General features: G+C 40.9%; 1 pseudogene; it reads right to left on the bottom strand.

Moving 5' to 3' along the window:
- Nucleotides 1–8,533: 8,533 nt before the first annotated feature.
- LOC123936954 lies at nt 8,534–11,777 on the bottom strand (annotated as a pseudogene).
- Between the last annotated feature and the right edge of the window lie 296 nt (nt 11,778–12,073).

Genomic DNA, 12,073 nt, shown 5'->3' on the forward strand with positions numbered 1-12,073 from the left:
AGAGAAGTGAAGAAAACAATTCCATAAGCAATAGCTTCAAAAAGTGGAGTGAGGGCGCCTGGGTGGCTCAGTGGGTTAAGCCACTGCCTTCATTTCAGCTCAGGGCATGATCTCAGGGTCCTGGGATCGAGTCCCGCATTGGGCTCTCTGCTTGGCAGGGAGCCTGCTTCTCTTGCTCGCTCTCTCTGCCTGCCTCTCTGCCTACTTGTGATCTCTCTATGTCAAATAAATAAATAAAATCGTAAAAAAAAAGTGGAGTGAAAACTCTAAGACACTGATGAAAGAAATTGTAGAAGACATGAGTAAGTGAAAAGATTAAACTGTATTCATGGATAGAAAGAATTAATATTGTTAAAATTTCCATACAAACCAAAACCATCTAAAAGTTCAATGCAATCTCTATCAGATTTCTAACAGCATTTTTCACAGAAATAGAACAAACAATCCTAACATTTGTATGGAACCATAAAAGGATATAAATTGGCACAGCCATGATGGAAAGCAGTATGGAGGGTCCCCAAAATAGAAAAGTTCTATTTAAAAATGGAATACCAGTCAAGATGGCAGAGAAGTAGCAGACTGAGACTACATCAGGTAGCAGGAGACCAGCTCGATAGCTTATCTAAACATTGCAAACACCTACAAATCCAACGGGAGATCAAAGAGAAGAAGAACAGCAATTCTAGAAACAGAAAATCAACCACGTTCTGAAAGGTAGGACCGGTGGAGAAGTGAATCCAAAACGAGGGGAAGATAGACTGCGGGGGGAGGGGCCGGGTGCCGGCAAGCGGCGGAGCAACGGAGCACAAAATCAGGACTTTTAAAAGTCTGTTACACTGAGGGACATTGCTCCAGAGACTAAACCGGGGTGAAGCCCATGTGGGGTCAGCATGGCCCCAGGTCCCACAGGGTCACAGAAGGATCGGGGGTGTCGGAGTGTCACAGAGCTCGCAGGTGTTAGAATGGAGAAGCCGGCTACAGAGACAGAACCAAGGATTGAACTCTCAGCTCGGGTTTACCTTGAACTGGTCACGGGCTGGGTGAGCTCGGAGCGCGGCTGGAGGCTGGGGATACAGGAGTGATCGAGTGCTGTCCTCTGGGGGCGCACTGAGGAGTGGGGCCCCAGGCTCTTGGCTCCTCCAGGCTGGAGACTAGGAGGTTGCCATTTTCATTCTTGTCCTCTGGAACTCTACAGAAAGCGTTCAGGGAACAGAAGCTCCCAAAAGCGAACCCGAGCGGATTACTTAGTCTGGCCCCCGGTAAAAGCGGTGCAATTCCGCCTTGGGCAAAGACACTTGAGAGTCACTACAACAGGCCCCTCCCCCAGAAGATCAACAAAATATCCAGCCAGGACGAAGTTCATCTATCAAGGAAAGCAGGTTCAATACCTAAGACAGCAGCGGAATTCCAGAGGAGGAGAAAGCAAAGCACGGAACTCATGGCTTTCTCCCCATGATTCTTTAGTCTTATGGTTAATTCAATTTTTTTTTCAATTATTTTTCTTTCTTTTTTCTTCTTCTGCTAATTTTTTTAAAATTTTAACCTTTTCTTTTTTAAACGTTTTTTGACTAGTTTATCTAAAATATATATTTTTTCATTCTTTTTTATATTTTTTCTTGATTTGTTTTATTTTTTAAATTTTTTTCTTTTTTTTTCTGAACCTCTTTTTATCCCCTCCCCCCCGGCCCACAATTTGGGGTCTCTTCTGATTTGGTTACAGCGCATTTTTCTGGGGTCTTTGCCACCCTTTTAGTATTTTATTTGATTCTTCATATCCTCTTATCCGGACAAAATGACAAGGCAGAAAAAATCACCACAAACAAAAGAACAAGAGGCAGTACCGAAGGCTAGGGACCTAATCAACACAGACATTGGTAATATGTCAGATCAAGAGTTCAGAATGATGATTCTAAACGTTCTAGCCGGGCTCGAAAAAGGCATGGAAGATATTAGAGAAACCCTCTCTGGAGAGATAAAAGCCATTTCTGGAGAAATTAAAGAACTAAAATCTAACCAAGTAGAAATCAAAAAAGCTATTAATGAGGTGCAATAAAAAATGGAGGCTCTCACTGCTAGGATCAAGGAGGCAGAAGAAAGAATTAGTGATATAGAAGACCAAATGACAGAGAATGAAGAAGCCGAGCACAAGAGGGACAAACAGCTACAGGACCACGAGGGGAGAATTCGAGAGATAAGTACACCATATGATGAAACAACATTAGAATAATTGGGATTCCAGAAGAAGAAGAAAGAGAGAGGGGAGCAGAAGGTCTATTGGAGAGAATTATTGGAGAGAATTTTCCTAATATGGAAAAGGGAACAAGCATCAAAATCCAGGAGGTGCAGAGAACCCCCCTCAAAGTCAGCAAGAATAGGTCCACACCCCATCACCTAATAGTAAAATTTACAAGTCTTAGTGACAAAGAGAAAATCCTGAAAGCAGCCCGGGAAAAGAAGTCTGTAACATACAATGGTAAAAATATTAGATTGGCAGCAGACTTATCCACAGAGACCTGGCAGGCCAGAAAGAGCTGGCATGATATATTCAGAGCACTAAATGAGAAAAACATGCAGCCAAGAATACTCTATCCAGCTAGGCTATCATTGAAAATAGAAGGAGAGATAAAAAGCTTCCAGGACAAACAAAAACTGAAAGATTTGCAAACACCAAACCAGCTCTACAGGAAATATTGAAAGTTATCCTCTAAGCAAAGAGAGAGCCTAAAAGTCGTAGATCAGAAAGGAACAGAGACAATATACAGTAACAGTCACCTTACAGGCTAATAATGGCACTAAATTCATATCTCTCAATAGTTACCCTGAATGTTAATGGGCTAAATGCCCCAATCAAAAGACACAGGGTATCAGAATGGATAAAAAAAAAACAAAACCTATCAATATGTTGCCTACAGGAAACCCATTTTAGACGCGAAGACACCTCCAGATTTAAAGTGAGAGGGTGGAAAACAATTTACCATGCTAATGGGCATCAGAAGAAAGCTGGGGTGGCAATCCTTATATCAGATCAATTAGATTTTAAGCCAAAGACTATAATAAGAGATGAGGAAGGACACTATATCCTACTCAAAGGGTCTGTCCAACAAGAAGATCTAACAATTTTAAATATCTATGCCCCTAACGTGGGAGCAGCCAACTATATCAACCAATTAATAACAAAATCAAAGAAACACATCAATAATAATACAATAATAGTAGGGGACTTTAACACTCCCCTCACTGAAATGGACAGATCATCCAAGCAAAAGATCAACAAGGAAATAAAGGCCTTAAATGACACACTGGACCAGATGGACATCACAGATATATTCAGAACATTTCATCCCAAAGCAACAGAATACACATTCTTCTCTAGTGCACATGGAGCATTCTCCAGAATAGATCACATCCTGGGTCACAAATCAGGTCTCAACCGGTATCAAAAGATTGGGATCATTCCCTGCATATTTTCAGACCACAATGCTCTGAAGCTAGAGCTCAATCACAAGAGGAAAGCTGGAAAGAACCCAAATACATGGAGACTAAACGGCATCCTTCTAAAGAATGAATGGTTCAACCAGGAAATTAAAGAAGAATTGAAAAAATTCATGGAAACAAATGATAATGAAAACACAACGGTTCAAAATCTGTGGGACACAGCAAAGGCAATCCTGAGAGGAAAATATATAGCGGTACAAGCCTTTCTCAAGAAACAAGAAAGGTCTCAAGTACACAACCTAACCCTACACCTAAAGGAGCTGGAGAAAGAACAAGAAAGAAACCCTAAACCCAGCAGGAGAAGAGAAATCATAAAGATCAGAGCAGAAATCAATGAAATAGAAACAAAAAAAATATAGAATATCACTGAAACTAAGAGCTGGTTCTTTGAAAGAATCAATAAGATTGATAAACCCCTGCCCAAACTTATCAAAAAGAAAAGAGAAAGGACCCAAATAAAATCATGAATGAAAGAGGAGAGATCACAACTAACATTAAAGAAATACAGACAATTATAAGAATATACTATGAGCAACTCTACGCCAACAAATTTGACAATCTGGAAGAAATGGATGCATTCCTAGAGACATATAAACTACCACAACTGAACCAGGAAGAAATAGAAAACCTGAACAGGCCCATAACCAGTAAGGAGATTGAAACAGTCATCAAAAATCTCCAAACAAACAAAGCCCTGGGCCAGATGGCTTCCCAGGGGAACTCTACCAAACATTTAAAGAAGAACTAATTCCTATTATCCTGGAACTGTTCCAAAAAACAGAAATGGAAGGAAAACTTCCAAACTCATTTTATGAGGCCAGCATCACCTTGATCCCAAAACCAGACAAGGATCCCACCAAAAAAGAGAACTACAGGGGCACCTGGGTGGCTCAGTGGGTTAAAGCCTCTGCCTTCGGCTCGGGTCATGATCTCAGGGTCCTGGGATAAAGCCCCACGTTGGGCTCTCTGCTCTGCGGGGAGCCTGCTTCCTCCTCTCTCTGCCTGCCTCTCTGCCTACTTGTGATTTCTCTCTGTCAAATAAATAAAATATTAAAAAAAAGAGAGAACTACAGACCAATATCCTTGATGAACACAGATGCAAAAATTCTCACCAAAATACTAACCAATAGGATTCAACAGTACATTAAAAGGATTATTCACCATGAACAAGTGGGATTTATTCCAGGGCTGCAGGGTTGGTTCAATATCTGCAAATCAATCAGTGTGATAGAACACATTAATAAAAGAAAGAACAAGAACCATATGATACTCTCAATAGATGCTGAAAAAGCATTTGACAAAGTACAGCATCCCTTCCTGATCAAAACTCTTCAAAGTGTAGGGATAGAGGGCACATACCTCAATATTATCAAAGCCATCTATGAAAAACCCACTGCAAATATCATTCTCAATGGAGAAAAACTGAAAGCTTTTCCGCTAAGGTCAGGAACACTGCAGGGATGTCCATTATCACCACTGCTATTCAACATAGTACTAGAAGTCCAAGCCTCAGCAATCAGACAACAAAAAGAAATTAAAGACATCCAAATCGGCAAAGAAGAAGTCAAACTATCACTCTTCGCAGATGATATGATACTATATGTGGAAAACCCAAAAGACTCCACTCCAAAACTGCTAGAACTTGTACAGGAATTCAGTAAAGTGTCAGGATATAAAATCAATGCACAGAAATCAGTTGCATTTCTGTACACCAACAACAAGACAGAAGAAAGAGAAATTAAGGAGTCCATTTACAATTGCACCCAAAACTATAAGATACCTAGGAATAAACCTCACCAAAGAGGCTAAGAATCTATATGCAGAAAACTATAAAGTACTCATGAAAGAAATTGAGGAAGACACAAAGAAATGGAAAAATGTTCCATGTTCCTGGATTGGAAGAATAAATATTGTGAAAATGTCTATGCTACCTAAAGCAATCTACACATTTAATGCAATCCCTATCAAAATACCATCCATTTTTTTTCAAAGAAATGGAACAAATAATCCTAAAATTTATATGGAATAAGAAAAGACCTCGAGTAGCCAAAGGAATATTGAAAAGGAAAGCCAAAGTGGGTGGCATCACAATTCCGGACTTCAAGCTCTATTACAAAGCTGTCATCATCAAGACAGCATGGTACTGGCACAAAAACAGACACATAGATCAATGGAACAGAATAGAGAGCCCAGAAATCGACCCTCAACTCTTTGACAAAGCAGGAAAGAATGTCCAATGGAAAAAAGACAGTCTCTTCAATAAATGGTGCTAGGAAAATTGGACAGCCACATGCAGAAAAATGAAATTGGACCACTTCCTTACACCACACACAATAATAGACTCAAAATGGATGAAGGACCTCAATGTGAGAAAGGAATCCATCCAAATCCTTGAGGAGAACACAGGCAGCAACCTCTTCGACCTCAGCCACAGCAACATCTTCCTAGGAACATTGGCAAAGGCAAGGGAAGCAAGGGCAAAAATGAACTATTGGGATTTCATCAAGATCAAAAGCTTTTGCACAGCAAAGGAAACAGTTAACAAAACCAAAATACAACTGACAGAACGGGGGAAGATATTGGCAAACGACATATCAGATAAAGGGCTAGTATCCAAAATCTATAAGGAACTTAGCAAACTCAAACCCAAAGAACAAACAATCCAATCAAGAAATGGGCAGAGGACATGAACAGACATTTCTGCAAAGAAGACATCCAGATGGCCAACAGACACATGAAAAAGTGCTCCACATCACTCGGCATCAGGGAAATACAAATCAAAGCCACAATGAGATATCACCTCACACTAGTCAGAATGGCTAAAATTAACAAGTCAGGAAATGAGAGATGCTGACGAGGATGCGGAGAAAGAGGAACCCTCCTCCACTGTTGGTGGGAATGCAAGCTGGTGCAACCACTCTGGAAAACAGCATGGAGGTTCCTCAAAATGTTAAAAATAGAACTACCCTATGACCCAGCAATTGCACTACTGGGTATTTACCCTAAAGATACAAACATAGTGATCCAAAGGGGCACATGTACCCGAATGTTTATAGCAGCAATGTCTACAATAGCCAGACTATGGAAAGAACCTAGATGTCCATCAACAGATGAATGGATAAAGAAGATTGGTATATATACACAATGGAATATTATGCAGCCATCAAAAGAAATGAAATCTTGCCAATTGCGACGAGGTGGATGGAACTAGAGGTTATCATGCTTAGTGAAATAAGTCAATCGGAGAAAGACAACTATCATATGATCTCCCTGATATGCGGACCTGGAGATGCAACATAGGGGGTTAGGAGGATAGGAGAAGAATAAATGAATCAAGATGGGATTGGGAGGGAGACAAACCATAAATGACTCTTAATCTCACAAAACAAACTGGGGGTTGCTGGGGGGAGATGGGGTTGGGGGGGTTATGGACATTGGGGAGGGTATGTGCTATCGTGAGTGCTGTGAAGTGTGTAAACCTGGTGATTCACAGACCTGTACCCCTGGGGATAAAAATACATTATATGTTTATTTAAAAAAAAAAGAAAGAAAAGAAAGGATGAATACCCAACTTTTGTAGCAACGTGGATGGGACGGGAAGTGATTATGCTGAGTGAAATACGTCAAGCAGAGAGAGTCAAGTATCATATGGTTTCACTTATTTGTGGAGCATAACAAATGACATGGAGGACATTGGGAGATGGAGAGGAGAAGGAAGTTGAGGGAAATTGGAAGGGGAGGTGAACCATAAGAGACTATGGACTCTGAAAAACAACCTGAGTGTTTTGAAGGGGGGGTGGGAGGTTGGGGGAACCAGGTGGTGGGTAATAGGGAGGGCACGTATTGCATGGAGCACTGGGTGTTGTGCAAAACAATAAATACTGTTACGCTGAATAAATAAATTAATTAATTAAAAAAATAAAAATGGAATACCATATGATTCAGCAATCTCAATTCTGGTCATATATCCAAAGGAAATGAAATCACTGTCTTATTAGGGATTAGTGATTAGTGGAGAGATATTTGCACCCCCCTCATGTTTGTTGCAGCATTATTTATGGGACCCAAGACATGGAAACAACCTAAGTGCCCATCAACGGATGAGAGGAAAAGAAAATGTGGAACACAAATACAATGGCATATTATTTGGTCATAAAAAAAGAAAGGAAATCCTCCCATTTGTAACAACATATATGACACTTGAGGGCATTGTGTAAGTGAAGTAAGTTGCATAAAGACAAATACTATATAATCTCACTTCTATGCATAAAACAAGGAGAAACAAGGTGGTTTCCAGAGGCTGGATGTGGGAGAAATGGGTGATTGTGGTCATAGGGTACGAAGTATAAGTCCTGGGGAATCTAACATACAGCATGGTGACTATAGTTAATAATACTATATTATGAACATTAAAGTTGTGTGCTAACTAACCATATTATGGTAATCATTTTGCAATACATATGTATATCTATGTACACTTTAAACTTATACAATATTATATATCAAATATACCTCAATAAAGCTGGGGAAAGAAAGTTATTATTCCTTAAAAGTTTTTTGATGGATCATCACTTTTTGTTAACTTTCTCCATCTTGTCACCTAATTTTTCTTTTTCTTTTCTTTTCCTTTTCATTTCTCTGCAGGACTTCAGCCTCATTTATGAAGCAGCAGAGTTTTAGAAGTCTTAATGCAGAAATGAGTAAAGACCAGGGGTGAATGAAGACAGGGTTCTTCCCCCTCCACACACCTTTTCACCACTGTGATAAACAAACTACCATAAACAGGCATTTTACATCAGAATTCTGCCTCAGAAAAGTGTTTACAACAAAAATGAAGAAAACTTGAAGAATCACACCAGCAGTGTAATGCTTTCTTCAAGAAGCCATGTGTGAGGGTACATGCTTAGCCCTTCAAGAGATAGGTAAAAGGGACTGAAACATCTAGTCTGACCCCTTAAGAGTCACTTTTGCTTTAATATATTTCTGAGGGTAGGTTTAATGAGAGGAAATAATGTACATGAAGCTGAAAACTGACAGGTTATTTGAAAAGCTCTGCCATATTCATACTAGCAACTATGATTTCTTTGAAGATAGGCATGTAGTTTAGATTCACCCTATTCCAGAGTCTTGATCATAGTCTGCTTTGTGTCCTACTGGGCTAGTGTCCCCTCACATAGCCAGGAGCATGCTGATGTGGTCATCCCTAAAGTCTGGCTGGCTGCTGACCAGTGAGATGTCCACATAGAGCAGAGAAGGGTCAGTAATCTTAACAACTTCTGCAGTGGCAATGATAATGTCACCATGTCCACCTGTATCTTTACCAAATCCACAAGCCAGCTGCTGGAACAAGAAGTGGAGTTTCTTAGCCTCCCTGACCATCCTCTCAGAACCTTCCTGTGCTCCAGAATGAAATGCCCTTCTGCATGATGGCCCACTGGTCCACTTGCCATCCTCTTCTTTTTATATGGCTTTTTGACTTTGGCAAAATCATTGAAATATTCTTCCACACTGAGATAGGGGACTTTTACAGTGTTTGATGCTAACAGCCACTTCTTTGTCATCAACTCATTGAGATGTTGCTCCAGGTCCAGGAAGCTCTCCTCCAGCAGGCTGCTACAGCCCTCCTTTGCAATGGTGTCTGAAATCCCATTCATGTTTGATTGGCTCAGGGATATACCCTCCTCTATTTCATTTTTTAAAAATACTCCCTTTTTAAACCAACTATAAATTCTTCAAAACTCTGACAGTTGATGGTTATCATATATTGAACCTAGTGTGGGCATTGTCAACTTCTCAGCTCTCCTTTATAAAACTGAATTTCTTCTTTGCATCTACTTAACAAAGAATTCATTTGCTAAAGACACAGACCAGTTTGTGTCACAAAACTTTGTTTTCACTTATCTGAGCAGCAACATCAAAAATTTGTTCCAACATGTAGGAGGGAGTGTTACTTGCTGGTACCCACTTTGGTCAAGCTTCAAGCTCAGCATGTTTTACCCAGTATTTCTTGTCTGTTTCAAGTTCTTTTTGCAGCCAGGTAATAATGTCTGAAGTGAGAATTGACATCTACCTGTGGAGAAGGTCAGAGACTATTTTAGAGAAAGTAAAGTTTCCAGGGGATGGATATCCACTTTCGAGGCAATTCCACATTTCCGGTAATCTCTGTGCTTGTTCAGGTGTTTGAGACCCATGTCAACCACAGGCTCATGACCTCTTTTGCATCTAGATCTTCTGACTCAAGCTCCTGCATCCATTTTCTCAGAGCCTGGTGGTACATTTTCAGATGGCTTCTGAAAATTCATAATGGTGAGAAAAACACTCAACTATCAGGATTTTTGCAATGATGGGTTATCCAGGACATACTTCCTTATGATTTCTGGGTGGCAGAGAAACCATATCTTGTTGGAATCCCTGGGGTCTACCTGTGTGGCCCCAATTCTAGTATTCATGGTTCCATCCAAGATGGAAACCATTTTCTTCTTGCAATTCTTGGGCCCCTGAGGAGAAACCAAGCTAGTTTGCTTTTTTTGGTCAGATATACATTGGTCAATTTCTTCCTTTTTTCTGATCCTGAAAACTGTGACCAGCAGCAGGGGTCACAGGAGAAAATTACCAGCAAACTCTGCATCACCATCCACATCATTTAGTGAGCTCATCTGAGAGGCCCTGCATGCTCCCAAAGTAGCCATGGATAAGAGTCATGTTGCGCATGTTCCCTCTGTCCATGTGGAATGGCTTATACATCAGCCCTTCTTGGGAATGAGCACTCCAGGCCCACCAGCTCTCCGTGGGCCTACAGGAATGTCCCTAGTACAATAACGTCCTGGGATACCTTCACAATTTGGGGTCCTGAGATATTCTTGAGGATCTCTGAAGATGTAGTGACCTGGGTTTGCCACATCACAACATGCTTCATGTACTTGAGGCTTTCAGTGTCACTATTACTCTGTCTCCAGTCTTTGCTGACACCATCAAGGGACTTCTGGATGTCTCTGATTTTGTTCAGTGCCTTATGGAGCTGGCTCAGGGCTGTACAATGAACCTGTGCACCCACAAATGGATAGTGATCTTCCATCTGGCATCTGTGGAGGTCCCTTTCCAGACCTCTTTTCTGCCATGGTGCTCCACTTTGTCCAGCTGGCCTGGGCACTGAAGTAGCCCAGCATCCTGTTGGAACATCCTTGCAATAGCTTCCTGATCTGTCTTCTTGGTAGCTAAAAAGTAGGTAAAATCCCTGTACCTGTGAAACTAGAGTCACCCCTCCTCACTGCCACTAGACACCCTGCTATCATCCAATTTCTTAAACATGTTAATCATAGTTAAAGTCAGTCTACTGTATTAGCTCTAGATCATCTATAGGTTGTCTCCATTGTCTGTTTCTTTTCTCCTGGTTTTTGGTCATTTGAGTCTATTGTCATTCATGGTAATTATTTACTTATTTATTTCTTAAGGGCAAAAAGGAAATTAAAGATACTATCAATGTTGCCATATCTCAGCAACTAGAAGGAACCACACTTTAGGGCCCATCTAGAAGCTAATTTAGGTTGCTAAAGAAAAACATAAATTAAGGCAAAGGTAAAACTGACTCCAATCATTTTTATAGAGTTCTGACTACTGTGTAGAAACTCTGAATAATGCTAACTTTCAGCAGAGAGCGTTTATTCATTTTGTTACTTACAGGTAGTTACAGGAGGGATTGATCACATTGATACAATCAGGGAATGGGAAGCACAGAAGCTGACTTCAGGCTTTGTGAGACCTATTCTATTTCTAGTTTGAAGTCATCCTCAAGTAGGACATTTAAAGAACATCAGCTGAAAGGATGTTTACCTGGGATCATCCCCTTGCCAGGCCTTGAATGCCAATTTCTCCCTCCCCAGCATGTTGAGACTGGCAAAACTCTGCTTAGGTTTTTAGCTTCTTAACTGGTCTTTTCTTCTTGGCTTCTCAGCCTCTTACATTGAAAATGTTAGGAATAAATAATATCTGATGGGGTCCGTGATCAAAGGAGCAAGACTGATACAAAGCGAAGGTCAAGCAAAGCTTTATTTCGTGCCAGGACCAAGAATCAAACTGACCAGCCAGAGCCATCTCTTACAGAAAGAGCAGTCACCTCCAGCTTCACAGACTAGCTTTTATAGAGCAAAGGCCATGTGGTTGAGTCTGGCCAATGGGATTGTCTCCATGTGGCCTGACTTATCCTTGTATTTGGGCTCTGTTATCTCCACCTGACCTGACCCGTCCTTGCATTTGGGATCTGTTATCAGGGACTGGTCGACCATATTTTACTGGTTTCCCAGACGTGCTTTTAAGTAAGTTCCTCTGGGGGGAGGGGCAGGGTCAGTTTAAGTTTTACTGCACAAACAACAAAATGGCTGTTTAACCGAGATGGAGTTGCTCTGGCTAAGTAGGCCCCTACAATTTCCTCATGGAAAAAAGAAAGCACAGAAAGTCATGCTCACAGTTCTCCAATTCTCTTTTCTTCCAGTGTAGTCCCCCTAATTCCTAGCTGCCTTGACAACCCTCAACTCCACTTTTCTTCCTCCCAGCCCTATCAGACCTCTAAGAGTTCTTAGCT

The sequence above is a fragment of the Meles meles genome, chromosome 2 (assembly GCF_922984935.1).
Source record: "Meles meles chromosome 2, mMelMel3.1 paternal haplotype, whole genome shotgun sequence".
NCBI classification, from domain to species: Eukaryota; Metazoa; Chordata; class Mammalia; order Carnivora; family Mustelidae; genus Meles; species Meles meles.